The sequence below is a fragment of the Ochotona princeps genome, chromosome 32 (assembly GCF_030435755.1).
Source record: "Ochotona princeps isolate mOchPri1 chromosome 32, mOchPri1.hap1, whole genome shotgun sequence".
In the NCBI taxonomy this organism is placed as follows: Eukaryota; Metazoa; Chordata; class Mammalia; order Lagomorpha; family Ochotonidae; genus Ochotona; species Ochotona princeps.
In genome coordinates, this window is record NC_080863.1 from 2,123,541 (window position 1) to 2,149,380 (window position 25,840).

At 37.7% G+C, this 25,840-nt stretch overlaps 1 protein-coding gene across 4 annotated transcripts in view; it reads left to right on the plus strand.

Annotated features, from left to right (window-relative positions):
* The first annotated feature begins 16,006 nt into the window (after positions 1–16,006).
* Positions 16,007–25,840, plus strand: part of FSTL5 (follistatin like 5) — a 274,244-nt gene continuing 264,410 nt past the window's right edge. For 2 of the 4 annotated variants that reach the window (XM_058657545.1, XM_058657547.1), the window contains exon 1: positions 16,007–16,554. The gene's annotated coding sequence lies outside the window, so the exon portion shown is untranslated. The remainder of the gene's footprint in view (positions 16,555–25,840) is intronic. The other 2 variants (XM_058657548.1, XM_058657550.1) reach the window with 1 other exon arrangement.

The window sequence follows — 25,840 nt, forward strand, 5'->3', positions numbered from 1 at the left end:
TAAGTAATGGTCACAAAATGCTTCATAGTGACATTAAAGAATTACATTAACTTTCCATTGTACTGATGAGTAAACTGACCTTGGGAAAATGCCACATGCTGTGTAAGTCTTTTTGTTCTTGCATCATACTTCGCTAGGTCTCTCGCAACAAGGTGCTAAATAGAAGAGCTGGGGTTGGGACCTTAGCAAGGAAGATTTTTTTTTTCTATCATAGCTCCTGAGGTTGAATGTCTGAGATTAAAGTGTCAGTGGTATTTTTTTCCCATATAGAATTCAAAATACCTTTGATAATGGCCTAGGGTATGGGCTAGTTTTGGTGGCTAGCTGGCCTCTGGTGCACTTCAACCTCTCTGAACTTGGCTGGGCATGAGGATTTGCTTGGGATCGTTGGGTTCCAGGGCCTGCAGAAACGTTGGACACAGTCTGCCCTTGCAAGGACCCGAGAGCACAGTGGTAGCACAGCCCCTGGGAGCCAGGGACTTTTGACCGAAAGTGAGGATTTTGCAGGTGACCGTGAGGATGCAGTTTAGGATCCAGCTCTTCACTCCTTAGCTTTTAGACTCGCTGAGCCCGAATGTTGTCTTATCTGATGCCCGCGACTGCCTCCATTTTCACCAGGACAGTGTGGCAGTTGTTTATAGGTGTGGTTCGCAATCATTTCAGCCATCTGTAGAGTTTGGTCAACAGCCTTTAGGCAGCTGCTTTGTGTCCTCTCTCAGCATTCATGGTCTTTGCGCTTCCATAATGCTGCCTCCTGTTCAGCCTGGTATAGAAGTGAATAAATATATATCTAAACTTTTGGCAGATCTTGACGAGACAAGTCTGATTTTAACCACAATTCTAGAAATTCCTATGTCTGAAACATTTTGATGTTAAATGCATCCTGTTTGTTGGTCATTAGTTAACCTGATGAGCTCATGTGATATATATGCTTGTAATATTGGTGTTGTAGTTCTCATTACTTTTCTCATAATTGATGCTTTTACAAAAATATTACATAGAATGGAGATCAAGTTGATAAGCAAATATAAGAGCGATACTCGTTATTCCAAAGTACAGTGATAGCAGCAGAGGAGCCAAAGGTAGGAGGAGCGGGAATATAAGAGTTTCGGTGAAATATGACACTACTCAAGTGGTGAGAAATTGTTCTGCTTGGATTAGAAGTAGGCTACCTATCACAGAGAGATTGTGGGCTTAGGATGGCAACAGAAATTGGAAATCATTTGAGTTTTTATAAAACATTAAGGTAAGCAACTTGGTCCACTAAGTGCTCAGCTATTTTCTCATTTTTAAGTAATAACATAATTATTATTCTTCTAATGCAGCCTTTGTCTTAAAAACTAAATGTTCAGTTGTATTGAAAGTATGTATTTAGGACTTATAAAAGAAAGAATGAGGAAAATAGGAGTGTTCAGGTTTTAGTTTGCAATGAAATCTTGATACAATACATCTGTGTCTGGAATCATGACAAATGAAGGGTGTATAGGGTTTCAGTATTTACAGCACTATGGATGCTCTAATTATTAGAGGCTACTCATCATGAATCTGCCATTTCCTGTGCGTGTGTGTTTCCATGCCATGCTTCTGGGAAACAGGAAAGTGACCCTGTGTGAAAACGCACAGGAATAATCCAGAAAAGCCATTTGCATACAGGATGCAGTAAGGGTCAGGAGTTCGTAAAAGTGATTGTAGAATCAGGCATGCGGAAGAGAAAAAACTGCGAGGTTACATGAAAAGGAAGAGAGAAGAAATGAAAGTAGGGCGGTTGGAGAGTAAGAGAAAATACACATTAGATTAAGAAACAGAGCAATAGAACACACTTCAATGGATGGAATGAGTTGAATCGAATTAATGAAAGTCAATGATGTTTTAATTGGGGAGCATGGCTTTTACTGACAAATAATTCAAACCAGGATTTACTATGATTTCCTAATTGTGCTTGATGTGATTAGATGTCTTAGAAGGGAAACATAATAGAAAGCCATTTATTCTTAGACAACAGTCTGTAATCATGGAGAGTGCTGGAAGTAGTCTGGGTGTCACTGGGCATTATCTGTGGTCACTCATGACCTTTGCTTTATTGCTTCAGTTGTCCTGAAGTCATCACATGTGGGTGCGTGTTTGTTTTTCAAGTCAAACACATCCTCTAGAAGGCACAATTGACTTACTTCAGCTTCACTGATATGGCAACGTTATTAAATATATGCCAAATGTTTATTTTAGGTATAAAGTCTATCTGTTTTGGAACCCATTCTGCCATTTGTAGGCTGTGCTGTTTAGATTTGGAAAATGGACTTTAACGTTAGTAAAGTTGAATTACAATCTTGTACTCCATCAAAGTATTTTATGGAAGTGTTAAGTAGGAGCAAATTCAATGAAGACTTGTAGGAAAAATATGAACTTGTGCAATAGATGACGTGGGGAAGGTAGAGAATCTTCAGCCTGGCTTAATTAGGATTGATTAAATGTAAAATGATAACGAAACAAGGAAACTGCAACAATTAATTGAACTCAAAGATAGGCAATAAGACAAGTTAACTTGGATTAAAACTGAGAAAGAAGCTCTTTGAAATCTCTTTATATTCTTCAGGAATATATATCGTGTTACTGAGTGAAGATAGTTATGTTTTAGTGTGAGTACATAAAATAGTGTGCCAGCAATGGGGCCTGATGGGAACTAAAATATGTAAATAACAAAAGAGTTGCAGTATGCCTGTGCTGAGTTGTTACTCAAATCTAAGGCATCTGATTACTTTAATGCTTTTCATAAATTTTCTTCACTGATATGTCATGATATTTTATGTTTAAATACTAAGCTTAGCAAGGAGAAGGCATTCATCTTCAAACTTCATTTTAAAATGTGTTATTTCTCTTTGCTTATAACTTAATTTCTTTCATTTCACTGGCTAAAAGAATACTTTTAAGGAATATAAATGTTCGTAGACTTTTTAGTAACTTAAACAACATTTTGTAAAATAACTGATGCTATAAAACTGTGGGCTAAGGTTTTATGAAACAATTTAGTAGCACAGTATTGCTATTCATAATTGCTATGCACCATTGAGGATAATTTAAATATAATTATTTTATTTACTCTAACTTTCTTTCTATAATAAAAATATTATTTTAGTCTTTGTTTAGAGGTAGAATAACTAATCTTTATGCGACGCATAAGTCCTACAATACAGAAATGATTATTTGTCCTACTATTTATCCTACCAATAAATAGGCTTTGATTCCTTGAATGTATCAAAAATATGTTTTGCCATTGCCTTATTAGTTTTTAATGAAAATTTTAAGGCATAGTTACAGACATAGAAGAAGGACGAGAGAGAGTTCTTTCAATCACTTGTTCACTGCCCATATAGCCACACTGGCTGGAGATGGGCCAGACCAAAATCAGACCAGGACTTGCGTGTGGCTGGAAGACATCCTGGCCCTTGGGCCGTGCTCCTTGCTGCTCCTGGTACGTTAGCAGGGAGCTGGATCAGAAGCAGGACAGCTGGGACTTGGACCAGCACTCATGGTGTAGGCTGTCATCACATGCAACAGCCTAACCCATTGTGCAGCAATTCTGTCACAGTTACCACCTTCTTAAAGACACAATTCAGTTCTTTCTTTATTTTTAGTTTCCCTCTGAATTTTATTTTTTTTATTTTTTTAATTTTTTAATTTTTTTAGTTTTGATGATTTTTTTTTACAAAGTTGATTAGGGTGAATAGGGTAAAAACTACATGAAGGTGGGTGAGATCACAATTTCCACATTCTCTTTTTGCCTTCCTGTGTCTGGGAGAAGAGCGGAATGAAGGAGAGAAGGCACACCCAGCCTCCCAAATGCCTCTGTACCCCGGGATGGAGGGCAGCCACCCGACACCACCCCAGGATCCCAGATGTGGGGCATGCGCTGAGGGTCCTGCTCAGGACGTTTTCATAGTTCAACAGTTCCGAATTACTGCCAGTCTCTCCACTCCAAGCACGATGAAATCTCTCCAGAATCCACTGATATTCACTGCCAACGCTTGGCTGGGGTAGTTGTCACTCTGGCCCACCTGCAAGCCCAGAATTTGCCCAACGCTTGGCAGCAGTGGACGGGGAGCTAGGAGCCTCTGCAGGAAGCCTGCCTTGAGATGAGTTCTCCCAGCGACAGCCCCGTGCATGGGAGATTCATTGACCCGCACCGCTGAGGAGGCTTATCTGGACTGCTCTTCTTTATCAGCTGCTAGTCCTTAAGTGTAAGATATATAAATCAACCAGCCTGTGCATTGTGATTAACTGATTAGAAATGAATGTGTAAACAGCTTCTATGTAATAGTCATATGTCCATTATAGATCGGTTTGAAAGTTAGTCTTTTAAAACGGTCAAATTTCATGCCATTAACAATCTAGTGTTAATGCAAAGCTTAGTTTGTATTCCTTTAGGATTGAAAAGTGCTGGTTTACAAATATTTTCAGTACAAATTTAGTTTACGTTTTTGTGTTTCAGTCATATTTGTTTCTCTCTTATGTTTACCCAGAATAAATGCGGACCGAGAATCGGGGAAAGATCTTATACAGAGAGTGGAAACACTTCAATGACTGCCTAAAAGCGTAAATGTACGAATCAAAGGTCATACTTCTTACTCTGAGATAAAAACTTTTATATCAAAACTGCTCCAGGCCAGGCATGTAATTTTCCTAAACATTAATGAAGTATTAATTTAACTGTTCTTCAGATAACTAAGTAGGCATAATTAGCATTCTACTAATCTCTGGACATTGCTTGATAAAATAAGTATTTTAAATGATTAAAACAGTCTTGAAAGGAATTTAGTCTCATAAGAAAAGAATAGAGGACCCGCCGCGGTAGCCTAGTGGCTAAAGTTCTCACCTTGAAAGCCCTGGGATCCCATATTGGTGCCGGTTCGAATCCTGCTGGCCCTGGTTCCCATCCAGCTCCATGCTTGTGGCCAGGGAAAGCAGTGAAGGACATCACAAGGCCTTGTTATCCTGTATCCCTGTGGGAGACCCCAAAAAAGCTCCTGGCTCCTGGCTCAGCTTCAGCTGTTGCGGCCACTTGGGGAGTGAACACTTCTCCTTCTCTCTGTATATCTGCCTTTCCATTAGAAATAAATAAATCTTAAATAAATCTTTAAAAAAACCAAAAAAAAGATGGTGTATATACTGCGAGTCAGAGATTCTCAATAAATTATAGATGTCATATATGTGCATGTAGGTTATGTTTTCCTGAGAGTGTCACTGAAAGTTATATAGAGGAATGAAAAAAACCTTTGATTTAAATATGTGTAAATATAATGGTACAATTTTGCAGTGACTTAAAGGAAGGGATTTTCATAGCCAGTCTGCAAATGAGAAAATGGCCCATGAGATACATAGCATTAAATGCACTCTTGAAAACCGAGCAAAAGACTAAAATCTACAGTAAGTCATTCAATAGATCCTCACACATATTGAACACTTACACTACAACACCCTCTATGTACGTCATTGGTCTTAACACTCCATGAGTGAACTTGTGGCTAGAAAGAGACATAAGACCATTAACTGTATGAATGAATAAATGTATAGATGTATGGATGAATGAATGGCGCATTTTAAACATTGACATGCCAGTATCTGAAAAATAAGAAGTATTACACTGATTAGCGATTTAAGATAAACAGGAAAAACTCATCAGAGAGCAGACATTCAAGTGCTGTCCTTGGGGAGATACGGTAGGACAGAATATGTAAAGAACGGATCAAGTGTGAACACACTGAGAATAGTAACAATGGGACGTCAGTCATTGAAATCCAGTGAAAACAGTCAGCGAGCCGTGTGTGGCATCCAAGATGTGAGAGCCCCGTGATAACAGACATGTTAGCAACACGTAATCTAGACAGCTGTTCCTTCTACACTGAAATCATTCTAATACAGTGATATTTCCATTCTTACGTTCAAGTCATTCTTCTGCCTCGTTCTGCTCGCTCAGCCTCTCTCCTCCCTCCTGGTCTCTCTCCTTTTCTGCTTTCCTCACCTTTCTTTTTATAAGATGTACTTATTTTTACTGAAAGGCAAATTTACAGAGTTGAATTTAAAGGCAGCGTTACAGAGAGGAGATACAGAAAGGTCTTCCCTCTGCTGGTTCACTCCCCAAATGGTTGTAATGGCTGGAACTGAGCCGATCTGAAGCCGGGAGGCAGAAGCCTCCTCTGGGTCTCCCACACAGATCCAGGGTCCCAAAGCTCTGGCCCATCCTCTATTGCTTTCCCAGGGCACAACGCAGGGCGCTGGGTGGGATCTGAAGCAGCAGGTACAGAGCAGCGCCTACATGGGATTCTGGGTTTAGCCACCAGGCCATCGCATCGGCTCCCTTCCTTCTCTCGTATTCTCTCTCCCTTTCTGTTTGTTTCACCGACCTTGCCATTTCCTGTCCGTTTGCTCTTACTTGTCCTTCACGGCATTCTTTAAGTTAGGACAAGAATAACCTCTGAAGAGTGGAACATTATTTATCAGCATAACATATTACGATATCTCCTACCTGCTTCTTTCTTTCTTTCTTTAGTTCCTAACACCGACATAAGCCATAACGTTATTGTCACTATTTCCGGCTTTGTCATCTGTGACATTAGTTCAGTATTAGTCTTTCCAACTATCTTTTCCATTATGTTTATGAATGCTAGTCCTGAATCATGAACAGAATAATCATGTTTTAAGAACAAACATAGATTTATTTATTTTTTATTCATTACATTATGGTTTTCATATTAGGTGTCTTGAAAAAATTCTTCTAAAACGTGTTCTGAAAAAACCCTCATGATTTTAAATTGTTGTATGCCAAAATAAGCTGGTTTATTGATTGTATATTTGAATTTCATTTATGTACGCAAGGATCTATGCATATTTTCTCTGTTTTGCCATTTTTGCTTAAAATGGACTCACCTTAAAATGTGTTAAGCCTAAGTAACTACTAATAGGTTATTTACACATTCATCCTATAATTGCAATCTTGCTTAAAAATGTGACTCAGATTCAACAAATTGTAGATGAGTATGTCATGTTGTCTTTAGTTTTGCTTTAAATTAGACCCAGGTGGGTTTTTTTTAACTGTAAAATACATCTTTCCTTCAAGATGTATTTCTGTCAATATTTTCACTCCCTGCTTTTGTATATATCAATAACAAAAATTTTGCATTGATTTTAACCAAATTTAAGGAGATTATTTGCGGACTCACAGCTCGTACTACTATATAACTCTCGGTTTCAATATTTCTTCTATTTTAACAGGATATCATAATAAAAAAGTTCTCAACAGGCTTAGGTTTTTTTTTTTTTCCAAATTTCTTCCAACTTATTCCTTAGTCACTGTAATTTCACCACTGAGAAAGCCTACAGGCTATTTAGAAGTCCATATGCTGATTTGCGATCTACTAAATACATTTTCATTAAAGATTCTATCATAACTTCACCCAAAACAAGTGCTATGGTGTTCGTGGAATGTTTGGTTTGTGATGTTGCTGATCATCACTGTGTCCAGCGGCACCTTCTTCGTGGTGACCGAGGTTGTTGGACTGTGCTCTGTGCCTGATCTTGACCCCTGTGCCGCTCGTGCGTCTTTTGTGTGCGTGCTGACACTCTGCCGTTTAGGGCAAGTATCTGAACTTGTGCAATGCAACGCATCTATTATAGTATTAATTATTCTGTACTGTAGGCCTGGCATGGACTACTATCTGAGGCCCGATAATGAAATTTCTCATGTGGCCTATGCCTTCAATGAGCTTGTAATGCAGCAAACAGGATGCAGGCTTAAATGTGTAATTATATATAATGTAACTAATGCAATAATTTTGGGGAAATGGAAGATGTAATTGCTATAATGTTGTGATGTCTTATTATTTCTGGAGGAATGAAATTAGAAATTCCTTCTGAAGACTGTAACGTCTAAGCTGATATACAAAGAGGTAGAAAAGTACAAGTGGTATTGGTCTTTAATTCTGATAGTTGAAGCTATAATTCAGGAAGAAGAAAAGTAAGAGTATTACATTCCAGTGGGCCAAAAGGGGTCAGTCTGGGCCGTGCTGTGTTTGAGGTCCTCGTGAAGAATTTAACTGGAGTTGTTCAATGAGACGTGTGACTAGGAAGCACTAAAGAAGGTCAACAAAATATAAAGCGTTATGGAAGCAGAAAAGATAACACGTGTGAGAAAATTGGGGGGATGTTGTCTTGTTTGTTTCAGAATGGGTAGCAAGAAAATGAGATACATCGTGATTTCAGATAAATTAACCGATATTTCAGTTAATCTGTGATTTCTCTCATGTAGGAATCTAGAGGACTCAACAAATGTGATGCGACTCTGTTGAAGGTGTTCATGTTACTGGTAGCTCACCAGCCAATCTCCAAACTCAGTGGTGTAGAACAACCTGGATTTGTTCCTTGGTACATAGAGTGTGTGTAAAAGTGCCTCACTCCATGGCTGTGCCACAGTACCTCAGACTCACTGGACAGCCACCATCTCAGTAGTACCAAGTTCTGTGAAACAGAGTAGGATCAGCGTGGCCTTGTGCCAACAAATAAAATTGCACCTCAAAGTGATCTGTCTCACTTCTGCTCATTTGTCTTTGTACCAAGTAAGCGTGTGGCTCTGCTCAGCCACTGGAGATCATGGCATACTAACACAACCATCTTCTCAGAGGTAGATCCTGATTGATGTAAGAATCAAGAATGAAGGCAAAAAAAGTATGTCATACATTATGAACTCTGGTCCATTACATAGAATTTGTTTATGTTTATTTGTTGTCAGTGTTTACCTTATTTAAGTACAAATGCTTTGTGTATGACAACAAATGATAGGCATTTAAGGAGTGAGACTTCAAGAGAAGTAACAGACATAGATTTCCTCTGCAAAGTTTCACTGCCATTTGTGGGGTTGCCTGTTTTGGGAAATAATGCGGTGGAAGACTTTCTATCAAGAAAGCAAAGTAACTAAATAGCTAAATAACTAGATGAATAGTGAAAGAGGAAGAAAAATCAGCAGCTGTCACTTCTCCAACCTCTTTTCTATAGTTAGGTTTTAGGATTTGTCACCTTAAACTTCAGATGTTACTAATTTTTAACTGTGATGTTTTTTAGTTAAACCTTGATTATCCTGTATTAAAATTTTAGTTGTGGAATTATTAATCTGTATTGCTTAACTTATGCTATGTTCCTATTATATGTTACACATAGAGATAGGAGACCTGAAATTCCACAGTAAATTAAATTCTCGTATCATTTTTTTTTATATTTCTTTCTAGTAGTTGTAAGAATTTTGCAAAAAAAAAAAAACTATAGCAAAATATATCAAATCATTTCCACTTATACAATTTTATTTTCTTGTACATTCTGATTTCTCTGAACTCAAGTTTCAGTCGTGTGCTCAATATCCTTTCACCTCCTTCTTTCAAAGAATATAAAATATGCTGCCTTTTACCTTCTCTTTGAAATCAAAGGAAAAGTAATATCTCTAATACATTTCAAGTTTCATTAAAATGCTGATAGTGATATATCAGATTCTAAAAGACAATGTAAGCTTTTAAAATGTTGAAATGGACAATGTGTCAAACCATTCTTTCACAATACTGTTGCCATGACATGGTTTTGCAGGTCTAGGGCCTCTCCCCTCCACTGCTCCCAGGCCCCCCAGCACACACAGTTCTTCCTCATAGTATCACAGCGGTGTATCCTTCAACAACAGTCACAGTCCGAGCCTTCTGCTGTTGAGGTGCGTCACGGCCTTGGAGACAGAGACAGTGGTACAAGGGACAGATTCCTGCTGTGAAGGTATATGTAACAGTTTCATTGGAAATCCACCTTTTGGGGGGAGTGGAGCTGCAAACATTTTAGAAACCTACTCCTGTATCAAGATTGCTTTATCTTTTCTTAATACTTTAAATTCAACAGGAAATGTTAGCAATTACATAATCTCTTCATTCAAAAGCATTTAAAGCATTCTGAAAAACTAGGCAACTCCTTGTAGGAACTCAGATTCTTGGATGCAATACTAACATTGGCCAATAGATGCCATAAGAGCTCTCTTAAAAGCAAGAACTGGAAGGAGGAAAATTGAGTGTTTGAACTGCACTGTTTTCATGGTTCAATTACAATTGCGAAATGGCACTATATTTTTAGATCCCAAAGATTCCTAAGATTACCAACTCAAAATTACTTTCCCAAACACTGATTATTAAAGTAAGAGGAAAAAAAAGTAAAGGGAACTTTTAGCAAATTGGATTTTAAAACTACGTGCAGGCAGCAATATATTTGATCTATAAAAAGCTAGTCATTTCTACTTTTGTACATGCAACCTACAGTGTTAGTAGTTACTGTTGCAAATAAATATAATGCCAGGGTTAATTTAATCACACAAATAGAACAAGAGGTAAGCTATTTCACTTAGTTGATGCATTTGGGTTTCCTGACATCGGTATAAATCTACTCATTTCATATTACAGATTTTAATTTTTTCCCAAAGATTTATTTCATTTTTATCGCAATGTCAGATATACAGAGAGAAGGAGAGACACAGAGGAAGATTTCCTGTGTTGATCCACTCCCCAAGCGGTAGCAATGGCCCAAAGCTCCGCCGAAAGCCAGGAGCCAGGAGTCTCCTCAGGGTCCCCCACACGGGTGCAGGCACTCAGGGCTTTGGGTCATCCTTGACTGCTTTCCCAGGCCACAAGCAGGGAGCTGGAGGGTAAGCAGGACTGCTGGGTCACGAACCGGCCCCCATATGGGATCCCAACATGTACAAGATGCGGACTTCAGCTGCTAGGATACCGCACTGGGCCCCAAAATACAGATTTTTAGCAGAGATATATGGAACACTATTACTGGATGTTATTCTAGTTATAACTGTTTAGAATTTTTAACATGGGATTTTATTCATATGAGATGAAACGTACTCAATTTTATCTCTGATATATAAATCTAGCAAAACTGGAAATCATTTCCCCCTCCCCACCTTTATTTTTATGAAGACATTTGACCTGGAAGTTAATAACCCAGTTAAAAGATCGCTATCCCAGGTCAGAATTCCGGGGCTGAACCCCACATCTGGTTCCATCCCACTTCCTCCTGGTATGGAATCAGAGACAGCTGTGATGGCTTAGCTCTGGGATCCCTCCCACCTGGGAGGCCTGGGTTGAGTCCCTCGCTCTTGCGTCACTGTGGCCCAGCCTGAGCAATACAGGCAGCTGGGAGAAGCAGGCAGTACGGGAGGCGCTCTCTCTCTCATACCAAAGACATAAATATGTAATTAGACAATATTATTACTTAGCTGGATTAGCTTGTTTTCTCTTCTAAGCCAAGGAGTCATGGTTTGCTTCTCGAAGCTCCCGGCCTTGTCCAACATTTCTCTAGTTAGGCCAGTTTGTATTCTAAAGCTACATGACCGCGTAAAAATATTTTCAATTATTTTATATGTTAAGGTATATATTACTTTACTTCATAATTTCATTGTTTACTCACCTTTACAGAGCCGCGTAGGTTGGAATCCCCGTGAGTCTGGGAATTCTTGCATGGGCTTATGGGTAGATACATGTTCTTACTGAGCGCTTATTTCTATTGTTTGCATATGAGTATGGAAGATAAAAAACAATGTTCTTTACCAAGACGAAGCAAGGAAAAAAAACAGAATATATCTGCAGGGGAAGACTCAGAGAGTGATCACTTGGATGCCAGTGGGAGTATTTATACATCTGTGTACACACACACACACACACACACACAGGGTGGAGCTGAGTAAATCCAGAGGAAACTGCATGGAAACTCACCAGTTGAGCTAATACAAACACGAGTCGGCTCGATCTTCGTGCTAATGTTCAGTTCCTATGATAGAGCTCCATAAAAAGCAAATTTTACCTTTCCTTTCAACTCAGAAAAAAAAGAAAACCAATCATCTTTTACTTTCATTTTCATGAACTTGTGTATCAGTACTGAGTTTTGGATTCTTATGTCCCAATTTTTGGTCCATGTATGCATGAATCAGCTTTTAATTACTTTAGATAAAACACCCAAGAGGAACTTCTTGTGAAGGGAAAAGCTTCTGTTGACGTGCTGTTTGGAGTTTCACGGTTCAGGATCAGCCATCCCCGTTAAGGTGTCTGGTGATGGTCAAACAGGTGCAGGGGGATAATCACACTGTAAACACAAACCGTAAAGACTTCAGCGTTTAAATGTCTTCATAACTTGGGGCGTGAAGTCCTGTTCCATCCAAAACAACGTTATCTAAATCATTCGTTTATTTATGTATTTCCAAGGCGGAGAGACAAGGGTAGAAAGACAGAAGCAGGATGTGGGACATGGAGAGCTCATCTGTACATCTGTTTCGCGTAACAGCTCGGGCTAGCTGAGGCTGGAGCCTGGCACGCAATGTGGGTGTCCTAGCTCAGTGTCGGCGTCTGTTGCCTGCCCGGGTGAGTGTGAGGAGGAAGTGGAGTTGGAGGCAGAGCGGTGGTTTGAACCCAGTGCTCTGTTGGGATGTATTACTGATCTATAAATACAGTGTTATACTCAGTAACTTAATGTAAGATGTCAATACTCTAGAGCATAACAGATATGTATCTTAAATGTTTTAAATAGAACATGAAAGCAAAATAAATGATAGCTAGAGGGTGTGAAAAGAACCAAAGGGTCTAGAGACAAAAAACAAGCAAGAAAAAAGAAATCCCAAGGGGAAATTAGAGGAAAAATAGCATGTTTTCAAATGTCACCTATATAATGATATATACATATATGTTGCGAAATCACTGGGAAAAGGCTGCCTATAAAATATTGTGCTGCAATGTTTGGAATCCTGATGAAAAGACTAAAAAGCTAAAATCTCAGCTATTTTTTGCCATTCTGCTTTCATTAGCCTGGTCATTGCATGCAGCGTCTAAGCCCCGACAGTGTTACGTGCACATATTTTACCAGGAAAGGCCATGATCGCCTAGCAGCTCACCTTGCCATGGACGCGAGCGTGACATAAATCACATTGGTGTCTATATTGCGAGCCTTCTGCCCTCTTTGGTTAAAGGAAGCTTGGTTATTCATAATTATGACCCCCCTCACACACAACCGCACTGTTTTCAGGATGAAAAAGGGATCCTATAAAGGTTTAGTCTATCTTGCCTTTTCGAAAGAAGCGTGTCCTTCGTTCTGAATATGCCTTCACAAAACAGACTCTGAGAAATTAAACACTCAGCATTGCTATCTTTACGCATAATTGGAAATGTACACATGCACTTAAGTGGTTCTACTTCAAAAAGGAATTCTTAAGCTTTGAGGACAGCGCAGGAATTATGCATACTCCTAACACAACAACTTAATGAGCAATACAGTTTGCTGCATTATATTCTAATATTTTCATGCAGATTATCTAAATTAAAATCCCTAAGGAGATGTGGGTCATCCATCTTAAAAGACACTTACTTAATATTTTTTTAGTTATCTTTTCAGCCATAGGCTGTTTCTTTTCATGCTTTAAATGTTTTTTGGTTGCTTTTGAAATTACCTTAAGTGTCCTGAGAGTGGGGCTATATATATACATATATATATATATAATATGCTTGTTTGAAAATGTTATACTATTGCTTATATTAAAAATGACTGCTTTAATAGGCCTGTTTTAATTCTCTTATTTTCAGCTTGAGTAGGCGAAATTTTTGGACTTCTCTTATCCTTATGGTTGAGCCTAGCCATGCCTCTTCTCTCTATACGTTCCAGCGTAAAAGGCACCTTTTGCTAAAGGTCTTAGGGACCGCACAACACTGTCCCTCTTAAGGGAGAGTTCTTAAAGGTTCCAAATGTCATACAGAATTTTGAACCCTGAGCGTGAGATTTCTTAAGTGTCTGAATACGGACATAGACTCACAGAATGCCCGACAACTGGAGAATGTTAGAGATGTAGTGTATTCCCTGTCATTTTATGAACAGCTCAGTGTGTTTGCCTTTAGTCACCCTGAACTTTGTACAGAAAAGTGAAAGCCGCCACGCCTCCAGGGGACACAGCCCCCAGTGCTACCCGCATAGAGACAGCTTTCTTGCGCCTTGTTGCCAAAATCACTCTCTTTGAGTTCATCCTGTTTTTCTCTCTCTCATGAGAAAATGATTTCCCTTTGCACACTTGAAAGGTGCTTGTTCTCCTTTTGTGTCTGTTTCATCGCCTCAGGCATTGGAATAATATTATAGCTGCTTTAATTGAGTTCATAGCCCAAAACAATACGATCACTGGAGTGAACTAAAACATAACAGCCATTAAACAAATGACACAGATTTTGGTTAAATTTTATAAGAATGCATTAATGGACTGTTAACATTTCTATAGTACAGCCATAACTTTTCTCTGACATGTTGGCGTGCATCAGACCGACGAGGCTGTGTATTGCTTCCCAAAGGAGCATATGGTAGGAGTTTTAGTCAGCTTAAGTACAGGTTTTTCAGTTTCATTATGACTGTACAGAAAGTCCGCCTGCCCCCACGTATCATCTTCCTTGTTCTGTGATGGTGACTGGAAAAGTCATTATTAAAATCACCATGGGAATTTCACTCTTAATACATGTGTATGTGTTTGATTATGTGTGTATTGAACAGCAGAAGAAGGCATGCATGTTTGTGAGTGTGTGTGTGTGTTTGCACATCTGTGTATGTGTGCAGTAGAACCAGGAACTCTAGAGGAGAAGAACCCACTCAATGTTACCTGGATTGCAGGAATTAACATTCAGTTGAGTAAGAGAGATAGATACTCCAGGGAACTGTATATTTGGATAAGAAACAAATTCTGAAGTAAAACTACAAAGAAGATTTTATGAGGGAGCAAAACAAAAAATGCATATACCTGTCAGAAGCAAAAATATCTTATCTTTTCTCAATTTCCCCATTTAAGTGGCCACACAAAGAAGGACTTTGCATGTGTTTCTATACAAAACAGATATACTTCCTTGAACAGTGTCTTAAATGTTCTGGAAAACCAAGTTTATTAGTCATCTTCTTGATGGAGAAATACTCATGTGTATTTGTTTGAGCAGAGTTCCTGAAAACCTTGATGGCAGATCCAGCCATAATTCATAAAGAATGGTAGATCTGCCTTCTGATGGAGCAAGTGTTGCTGACTTTTTTTAAAGCACAGTTTCTTCTTTTTTCTTCAATGCAAAGTGCTTTACCCAACTTAAGACAATGTAGACTTCATATTAGTCAGGGCCTCAGAGCTTCCTGAGCCCAGGGGGCATCGCAGCCACACCGGGAGACCTGCTAAGGGCTGGACATGCTTCCAGCCTAGCCCATCGTTCATAGAATAATCGATAGATTAGGCATAATCGATATTGCATAACCTTCAGGACTCCGACAGTGGGAAGTTGACGCTAGCCACGACGTATTTTCACTTTTTCATATTATTATTATTAAATGATTTTTTTAAAAACCCTGGGATGCTTCAACCTGGTAGAACTTGACAATACATTGAAATCATGAGAATTAATAGGGAGGGCTTTGCGGGTTGTATAGGAAACCCAGGCTAAGTCTTTTATGAGACCACGCAGCACTATATATATAATTCATATATATAAATACAATAACTTAATATATCAAGTTATTATATTGTATAAGTACAATATATTATAATATGTATTAATAAATAACTTACTATATGTTTTAAGATTCTGTTAACGAGTAATGATAAGCATAGCAGGTTTGTGGTTTCTTTTCCTCCAGTGACTAAAACATCTTTTCCCCTTTAGACAAGTTTCCGCAGCAGCAACTCCCTCTAGCACCTCCATGAACCAAGAGAACCTAGCAGAACACTAAACACACATCATTTCCAGTAACCAATGGCAGCTAGAGGCAGCAAAGTTTGGCAGGGAAGACCAAAAGGTTGCATGCATGCCTCCGATTTCTCCTGCTGCTGCTCTCCCTGCGGCGGCTGGAGCGTGCAGGGGCCGGCCGTCCCAGCCAAGGAGAAAGCTTCTGCCACACCGACAGCATTTCATTTCCTCCGGACCGGCGGAGAATGTATCGCCAAGTCCAGCGAAGCCCGTGTTGGATGGGGTCTGCTGGAGTGACCCGAGCCCAAGTCCTCACCTCGCAGCCAGTGGATGTGCAAAGCAGTGACGTCAGGGGCGGGGGCGGGGCGCCGGGTTGAATGGCAGCAGCTTTTGCCCAGGGAGCAGACGCGAGCATCAGCCTGGTTCAGTGACTGAGAGAAACTGGAGGTGAGCGGAGCTGGTGCTGAACCTGGGACTCGAGAGGACCTGGCTCCATCAGCAGGAGGCCACGCCCTCTTGCACCTGCTGTGCCCGGTGGGACCTGAGCCCTCAGCTGGACCCATAGCAACTTGACAAAGGAGTGTGGTGTCGGACGTGGGAGAGAGTCCTCTGTTAGCCACCCGGGCGCCCATTCAGCCGTGACTTTGGAGATTTCCCTAGTTTCAGACCAAACAAGTTTGATTGTGTTTTTCCCAGCTAAAACGATCTTTCTGGAGGCTTTTCTGCTTTTTAAAACTGTGTTCTATTCATCTGCACCGTTTAGGAGCCTTTCAGAGGGGGGACTTCTTTGATTAAAAATAAGGTAAGGAAATGAATGTTTTTTTCCTAAATAATTACAAGTGCGGAAGAATTGTAGACGGCCATACCAAAACATTTAAAAATAAGTTATTTCCACAATGTGCAAAGGACTTTCGGTAATGACTGTCAAATATTTTAATAATAACCATTTTAGTGTTTCTTACGAGAGCATCGGTGTGATTTTGCACTGCATTCTAGAGGGGAGTTGAGAGCTTTGTTTTGATTTTTGGGGTGGGTGTGTGTGTGTGTGTGTGTGTGTGTGTGAAGTTAATGTCATTCTGTAGCATTTGCTTTAAAATGTTAATATTTTTAGAGCAACAGTTCCAGTATGGATAAGAGGCAGGAAACACTGAAGGAAAACTCATATATATTAGCAAATGGCATTAAATCAACCAACAAGTTGTTTTAAACAAATGTGGTCTATACACATGGAATGAACTAATCTGTGATTTCTCAGTGTACTCCCTGTGTCTATTGCAAGACTGCAAAGTCTTCAGCCCTCTGCATATCTTTTGGAAGGGAGGCAGAAGGGATGGGAAAATTTGCACCATGCTGGGTTCATTTAGATGTGTTGTTATGCAGTAGATCAAAATAAAACTTGTGAAACTCGGTCTCTTAGAATTCCACACCCCAAGGTCATGCGCATTTCCAAGTTGGGGGCTGTTTGTTCTGCTGCGGACTCTCATAAATGCCATCCTCTCCCTGCCCTCTCAGGTTAGAGGTGGATGTAAATGAGAAGCTCTGATTTAATAATACAATATTAGCTTGTGTTATTGTTGCTGCTGCTGGTGGTGATTGAATGGAACTGGAAAGTGTGGGCTGAGAAAATGTCTGGCTATTTCAGCACTGTTTAACCTCTTGCATGCTTAACAGAAAGCTCTTCACTACTTAAGGGATTTTCTTTTGAAGCTGTGCTCCCTTCGTCAGTTGACAGTGTGTTCTGAATGGGTGTGGAAAAAATAATCCTGTTTGAAGAACCACTGAACAGTACTTCTCATAGTGAGCCATCATTACATGATGGAAGGTGTCTGTTGTTCCTGGAATTTCTTGTCATTATTCAGTACTTCATCTGACAGGAGCTGTGTCTGCTCTGATACACGGAATTGTGAACTTTGAGTTATGTCATCTACATGGCTTTAGATTATGTGTAAATGATAGGTGAGTGGTGGGGATCTCCATTGCAGTTCAAGCAGAGTTTAGGTTGCAACCAGAGTCCAATGTTAATAGAAATCTGTAAGATGTAAAGCTGCTTCATATATAACAACTATCATCAAACTGATTAGGGTTATGCTTTTGGCAACCGAAGAGTGCATGGAGTTTATTTTTTTTTTTAGCATTTCAACTATAAATTGTGTACAATAGCTGCATTAGAATTAGTAGGATGAAGTTTCATTTTGGAGTTTATGATTTAAAATAGTTCCTCTGCATAGAGAGTATTCATCTAATTGATAACAGAGCCCTACCTGACAGTGATTGCTAAGAGAAATGGGCGTTATTGCAAACACTAGATATAAAATTTAAATTCTATTTAGTTGGTTCCATTCTTTAAGCATGGGTTCTTTGTAGGAGTCCTGTCAGTCATGTGATCTTACATGAGAAATACATACAAAGATGGAAAAGATAGACAAAAAAGAATATACATAACACTCAGGAAGTTTATAGCAGTCAACCTCAAGTATCCATAAAATTATTCCTCATGGCTATCAATCTAGACATTTTAGTATTCAGTGTTCAAACTGTGGAGCACCATTCAATTACAAATAGTATTATGGGTTTTTACAGTTTCAACTATTTTGCTTTAAGTGATGATGCATATGTTATAGTATCAATTGAAATATATGTGAGTGTCTCACTGGCCTATTCTTGCAGAGTTGTCTATGCAACATCTTCCAGGAGAAGCAGTTCTTCGAGCTGCAAATATCTGCAAATCTTTTCAGAGATCTTTAGTGTTATACTGAGGTGATCAGATACTGAAACCAGAAGATTTGGCCAGTAATAATGTTAACAAGAGTCATTTTTGATGAGGCTTTCCACTTAAAATAGGATAAGGACTTTCCTTATTTTTGTACACATTAGGTTATTTAGTTGTGTAATAAGGTCACATTAGGTCTCTATGAGCCATGTAGCATGTAAAGAACAGTATTTGGAAACACAAAGGATTTCCCGGTGTAAACTAATAAGATGAGCAACTTGAAAACTTTCATGAAAGATACACCAATGTTGTGACCATTCAGTAATGCTTTCCCTTACAGCCACATTTTGGAGTTGTGATTTATTCATGTGAAATGCAAAGACATGTTCAATACCAGCATTAATAGTGCTAGGTTGTTAAAGCATTGATTCATGTAATTTCTCTCATAGTACTATGTGCTTCAAGATAGTGGATATTGGCAAAATGTAAAGGAAATTACTATGATAACTCCATACTACATTAGTTGCTGACTTTTTCCCCAATTATTTCTTAATTTTAAGGCATGTTTACCAGTGTTAAATAGAAGTGGATTTACTTGTCAAATTACTTTTCATTATAGACATTTTGCATTTGTTTTGTGAAAATTGGGATAATTTTGAAACAATTTAGTTTTCTGTTATCAAGTATTTTTTTTCTTTTTACACAGGCAATATAGAATGCAGCATATAATAAACATGTTTGGAAACATTAAGATAAATTTAAGGTGAAATTTGAGAGACAATATGATTAGTAGCTGATTGAGAATTTACGTTGTATGTTACCCATTTTGTTTGTCATTTTTAAGATTCATTTAAGAGACTCAAAGACTTTGAAACATAAGTTCTATCATTTTTCACATTTGATCCAAATTGTCATACTAACTCCAGTATTTTTGTTACTTAGAACTCAAAACATCCAGATGAACTAACAAGCTAGTAAAAAAAAAAAAACCTTCCTGTTTGCAACACTCTAACAGGTGCCAGGTGGCCAATTATCCATTCCAAGCCGGCTTATCCACCTTCTGCTTCAACACATCCAGCGCCCTTTGGGTATAGTCTACTTCAGATGAGCCGGCTGCCCCTTAGAGGAAACATCACACAATTTCCCATCAAGTTGGTCTACTGCTGACCATGCAATAGAGCAATTGTTCCCTGTGTGCACTAAGATCACCTTGATATTGAAGAATTAATACTATGCTAATAGATTAGATAGCGTTATGATAAACCCAGGGTTCCGATGAGTCTCAATATGGATTTTCTGCAGCAAGAATTAGATAATAGCGTAAGGGCATGACATAATAATTGCATGTGTTTGTGTATAATTTGCTAGGTTCTACAGAAAATATGGCAGTGGGGTGATCTAGAACATGCAAGTTCAAGATCCTGCCTGATACAAAAATAATTCGCATCATAAGATGTAACATGATATGTAAATTTCAGTGGCAAATACATCTTCTGAATATTGCTACTTTTTAATTTTGGCTGTCACATTTGAGCACATATTGATTTTTTTTCTTGCATGAAAATGCCATTCAGAACCTCTCTTGCTGATTGATGCAGGAAGGGACCATTGGAAATGACAATCTGCCAGGAAGAAAAAACAAGCTGAGTGTGTGCAAAATGGACAGTTTACAGAAATACAAATTTTTAGAAAATATGATTTCTTATAATGACTTTGAAATTAATGTCTCCAAAGAAGATAAATCAGTTTTACTTTCTGCATACCTTCTGGTAATAATTCATGCAATGTTAAGGAATAGAGACTGGATATCTACAAATAAAGTAGTTGTTCCTTTTATTTTCATGTCTACACATGGTAAAAATATAGGAAGAAGAGAACTTAATTCTGACCTTTGTTTGCCCTCACACATAATAATTAATATTAATTTAATGTGGCTTGTGGTATCAGATTATGTAAATCTCTAAAGGAAAGAGGTGGCTTGGCGAGCTCATTTGCATGTCAATACAGATAATATATTCTGACTGCCTGATAGTAATGTGAACAGCTCCAAACCATAATGCAAAAATTTTAAAAACACTTTTAAAATGAGTTTTACTCACATCCATTCATTGAAATTGAGAGTTAAAACAAAGTTACCTTAGTGATATAGTTTGATAAAAGTAGCACTGTGGTACCAATTAAAACACACAACTAAACATTATTCCCAAAAGGAGATGATGAAATAGAAATGATTTTCCCTTAGCAATTGGACTGGTTCCACAAAACTCATTAAGTCGTGTCTTAATGACCACCAGGTTTTTTTTATGTATTTATTTATTTTGACTAGGTTAGGCACCCCTTTAACATGGAAATTCCTGTGACCCTCGTGCCAGTTATACTCTTGGATGCTTGTTTTAGAATTAAGGAAGGAGGCCCCTAAACTTAATACATTGTAAAAAACATAACAACAACAACAACAAACTGATGTATTGGTACAAGCTCCTTCCTCACAAAGTATCTACTGGTAGTAGAAGTGGAAGAGGTGAAGTAACAGCTATTTGACATCCACCCAACAAGTAAGATGCATATTGCATAATAAGACATAGTTCACCATCCATGTGTGTGTCTAGTTCCTCTGTGCAGGTCACATACTGAACTGGATGTGTCTTGTCCCAAATGAAGCCAGCTTCTTATGCTTTTTTTTTTTTTTTAGTAAATGTATTTACTTCTAATTGTTTCCCCATGGCTATTCCGTAATTGCCACATTGTAGCAAAGTTGTTGCACTTCATCTACTCTTTTATAAATACATCTTACAATACCTGAAACAAAGTCTTTTTATTGAAAGACTAGTGTCATGTTTTCTCTGATACACTGTAGTTAACAGAGAAGATTAAAAATGTGTCAGAATGAAATTTGCGACATTTCAAAAATCTATTGTTTTCCATGATATGGTTTTATAATTATAGGGATTCCCTCTCTGCCTTCCCTTCCTCCCTCATGTTTGTCTGCTCTTCTACTGCTTGCCCTCTCTTATTACAATAATGTAGTCCTTCAGTAATAGTCACAAGGAGTATTTCCTCTGTATTTGATGTTATAAAGATGCTATATTGTCTAACCTTATAGTCTATTGAAAATATTTGTAGTGGCTGATATTTCCTTTGTATCTGAAAAAATATGAAACAATAGAATACCGTTTAGGTTTTCTCTCCCTAACCGTCCCATTCGGACAGTCCTACTAGATATTAAAACACTAAATTCACAAACACCTGATTATCTTAAGCCCACTCTAAGCATTCATTGCTTCTGTATCAACTTCTACTTATGGAGACCATCAGACTGCTTAACTGCTAGTAGCACATAAAATGGAATACAGTAATCTAAATGAAATTACCACCTTTATAATCTGTTATAATGGTGGTTTACTAAATACTTTATTACATTGTCCCTTTTTCTGAGGTGGAGGGAAAATATTCACTACTAGCTGCTACTCTCTGTGTTCATGTTCCGTTTAGGCTGAGAGGGAGAACAGGTGACTGCTCTGGCTGCAATTATAACACAGATCCCAGATGGGCCAGAGTTGCATAACATTCCCTAGAGAATTCTCATTGTATGGCTCTTTAGTTGACTTTTCCAAGTGAAACCCAAGAGGCAAAGTTTGCTTTCTGTGTAGAAAGTCTAACTCTAATGTGGAAAGATTAGAGAACCTTTTGTTTAATGTTTTACGTATTGGATAGCAGTGACCAGTGTTTCACGTTAGAAATGGATACAGATTTATAGTCTTGACATTTTTGCATTATGTGTATTCTGTTGATTTTGACTCATCATTTTTCATTCTCCATGAAACTGTGCAGCAAGTTCATTCATTCCAACAGCTGCAATTATCATCTCTTCCCAGATCTCTTCCAAATACAATGCTCTGACCCGGATTTGTACTCCATTAACATATTGGCAAGTTTCTGCTGGACATTTTAACTCTGATTGTAAGGTGCTCGCACACATGAACTCATCATCATCCATAACAGGGTCGCTATACATCTTTTTTCTGCTTGCTCGTTAATGAAGCATTATTTCCTCATTAATATTGGTTTGCATCATCTTATGGCATGGCATCATTCTTTCTATACTTCTAGAGTGAATCTACAAATTTTGTCACTGCTCCATTTGGAATGTTGTTTTATGTCATTCTCTTCTATGCATTCTTTCTTGGTATTACTTTACCTAGATTTAGACTGTACAGTCTCAACCAGAATTATTTTGACATTATTTCCATTGTCTTCCTGTTTTTTCCTGCTATAAAAATAATTAGTGGTAGTGATCGCAGCTAAACTTTCTGATGACTCATATTATGCTATGCCTGGGCGTGAAGAGTCTATAATTTCCTTTCAAATGTACGGTGCCCTGTGCTATATGTTGAACACAAGATGTACAGTTATGTTACCCGCAGAGTTAGTCTGTAGACCAAGTTCATTCTGGCCTCAACCATAGAATCAGCTTCGAATCGTAGTGCTTCGCTCATATAGACTCTGTACCTCCTCCACATTTTTTAAATTAAAATAAACCTTGTGTTAAAATTACTAATGTGTTTCTAATGGTTGTTATACTGAATTGAAATCTTCTGCCCCCCTTTAAGATGTTCTAATTGGTTCTGCTCATAGTAAGTAACCAATTTGATTTTTAATTTTCTCATAGGTCCAGGGCACATATGGCTACATAAACCAAATGCAGGTAAAAACAGAAGGCATGTTTCCTCACCTCAATGAGCACATTGCTCTTCCTAAACTGCTGTATTTCAATAGTTTTTTCTTTGATCCCACCTCTGTCTATGTAGTTGAATTTACACTGTAAGATTGTTGTGTCCATGATTGCTTTTCAGAATCTCTGTAGTTTTTGTCTTCAGTAAATTTCATGGCAATATCATTTTGAATATTACCAAGTTGTGCAGTTTTTATAAATGTATGTAGGGAAGATTTATCGTTACTTATAATCTGACACAAATTTAGAGGCTTAAACTTTGATTCACCCTTGGTCTCTTTGAAACCTCAGGTTAAATGGGCCTGTACTAAGAACCACACAATCAAGGTTTCAACCACGGCTGAGTTCTGATTTGAAGCTCAGTGTCCTCCAAGATCTTCTCTTTCTTGGCAAGATCTGCTCCTACGGGAGTTACATCTTGTAGAGCTTTGTTTGTTCCAGAGTGACAGAACCATCTCTGACTTCTTCAGTTTCTGACCTGTAGATCCACTTTCAAAGAGTCTTATTCTTTCAAGTTAGGCTTAGGAAAAATGTTTCACATCACAACATATGCAGAATTGACAGATGTTAGATGTCCGTTCCATCTCTGAAATCTCTCTTTGCCTTACGATGTGTTAGAACCACAGGAGCTGTGCCAAGCTGCCTTTGCTGTGTTCTATTGGTCAGACACAGCTGGCGAGTCCTGCCTCTACACAAGCTGAGGTTTTTATACAAGACTGAGCGTAGTTGGGCATCATTGTGCAGTGGGCAGCATGTGCTTGCTTATTGTTTTATAAATGTATCTGTGGCTGTTCTTTGTATTTCTAATATTTTTGTAGGAAGAAATCTAGACCTTTTTTTCATGTGTGAAAACCTGCATAATTTAGAGTGAATGCTTTCAAATTTCAAATATCATTGAATTTTACTCTTTATGGGTTTTTTTTGTAATGTAGAGGTTTTTTTCGGTAAAAACATAATGGTACATATTGAACTAAAATAGATTAATGCTAATAAATTTAGTTAATATTTTAGGTGCTAAAATTAGCAATCTATAATATTTTCCCATTCTCTCTTTTCTTGAAATAGTCAAAACCCATAAATGGGTGTTTTTATTATTATTGTTATATTATTTCATGCAAGATGGGATTATTCCATGCAAATCAGAAATTTGTATGTAAAACTATGCTCTATGGCTAATATAGAAACTCTATAGAAGGTAAAACACATTGTTTACTACTCTTTATGAAAATTAAAAGCATCTATTTTACATTTACTTTGAAATAAGAATTTAATGTTTTAAAAGAATGTATTTTGAAAAGAATGCCACCTGAGTGATACTAATAATTTGTCTTGTTTATTTGGTCTAAAGATGGTAAATAATTGGACAATTATTTATCTTAAAAAGTCATTATACTTTTATTAATAATTACAGACCTGTATGCTTAAGGGTGCACAGCTGTCCTCAGAAGTGCTACATTAAGTGATCATTTCTTTCTTGTGCAAAATTCACATCACATAATTATAATTATATAACTTAACACAGACCTAGGTCATATGCTATATTTTGTTGTGCATATTTATTATACATTGTTGACCAAAACTTTGTCATGAGACATATGATGATAGAACTTTGAGGAAAAGAAATAGTAAAGTCTAGTCTAGGATTTTAGGAAAAGAACTTACCATCCAGAAGAAAGCCAGTAAGGTTTTTGGAAGGATGTAGAATATGGAAGTTGAGGTTTGTGGAATGTTGTTGAACTATAATTTATTGACTTGGTAAGACCCTTAAAATCTTCTAGAATGAACTTTTATTTCTGATATCTCATTTCTTCTTAATGTCAACTTGTTAGCAAAAAAAAAATGTAGTCTTAAAGACTTTGAGATTTTCTTGATAATCTAATTGGCTTTCTTTTTTTTTTTTTTTTTGACACTGCTGCACTATAATCAAACTATGTTATTTAGGTTAATTTGTTCTTTTTTTTTAAACCCACAATACAGAATATACGCAACAGAATTCTTGGACTCAAAGCAAATTTCTGAGAACAGATTCTAAATCTAAATACATTTGTTCAGAACCTCACATTCTTTCATAGAAAATTTAAGCATTCAACTGTGTGAGCTAATTCAAGGCAGTGGTGCAGTTATGTGGTATTTCTATCAAAACATCCATTGTCCCAGACACTATGTCATAATTATGGAATGAGAAGTATTTAGAACACATTTTGGGCTTGTGTGCATGCTAGAGATACGAATATCTATCAGTTAATCTGTAATTATGTTCATTTAAAAAAAGTATAGGGCCATGTAGGAAAATTCAAGAGAAAATAATGGTAATAAAAATACATCTACTTCTTTATTAAAATGAATGCAGTAATTAAAGACACTATCTCAATCATTTGGCAGAATATCAAAATTTAGTGCATTTACATAGAAGTATGGCTGGCAAGAACTCAAGCGCAGTGGGCCAACACTTTGAATTATATCCATTTGTGATTTTTTTTTTCACAAAGCTATAGTTGAGCTTTAAAAAAGGTAAAAACTCAAGAGAAAAAAGTTTGTAAAACACTTTGCTTTTGAAATCTATTTATAAATAGACACATATATAAACATAAATTCATATAGTATAAATTCATGATGAACTCAAAGAAATACCACCTGGGAGACTTT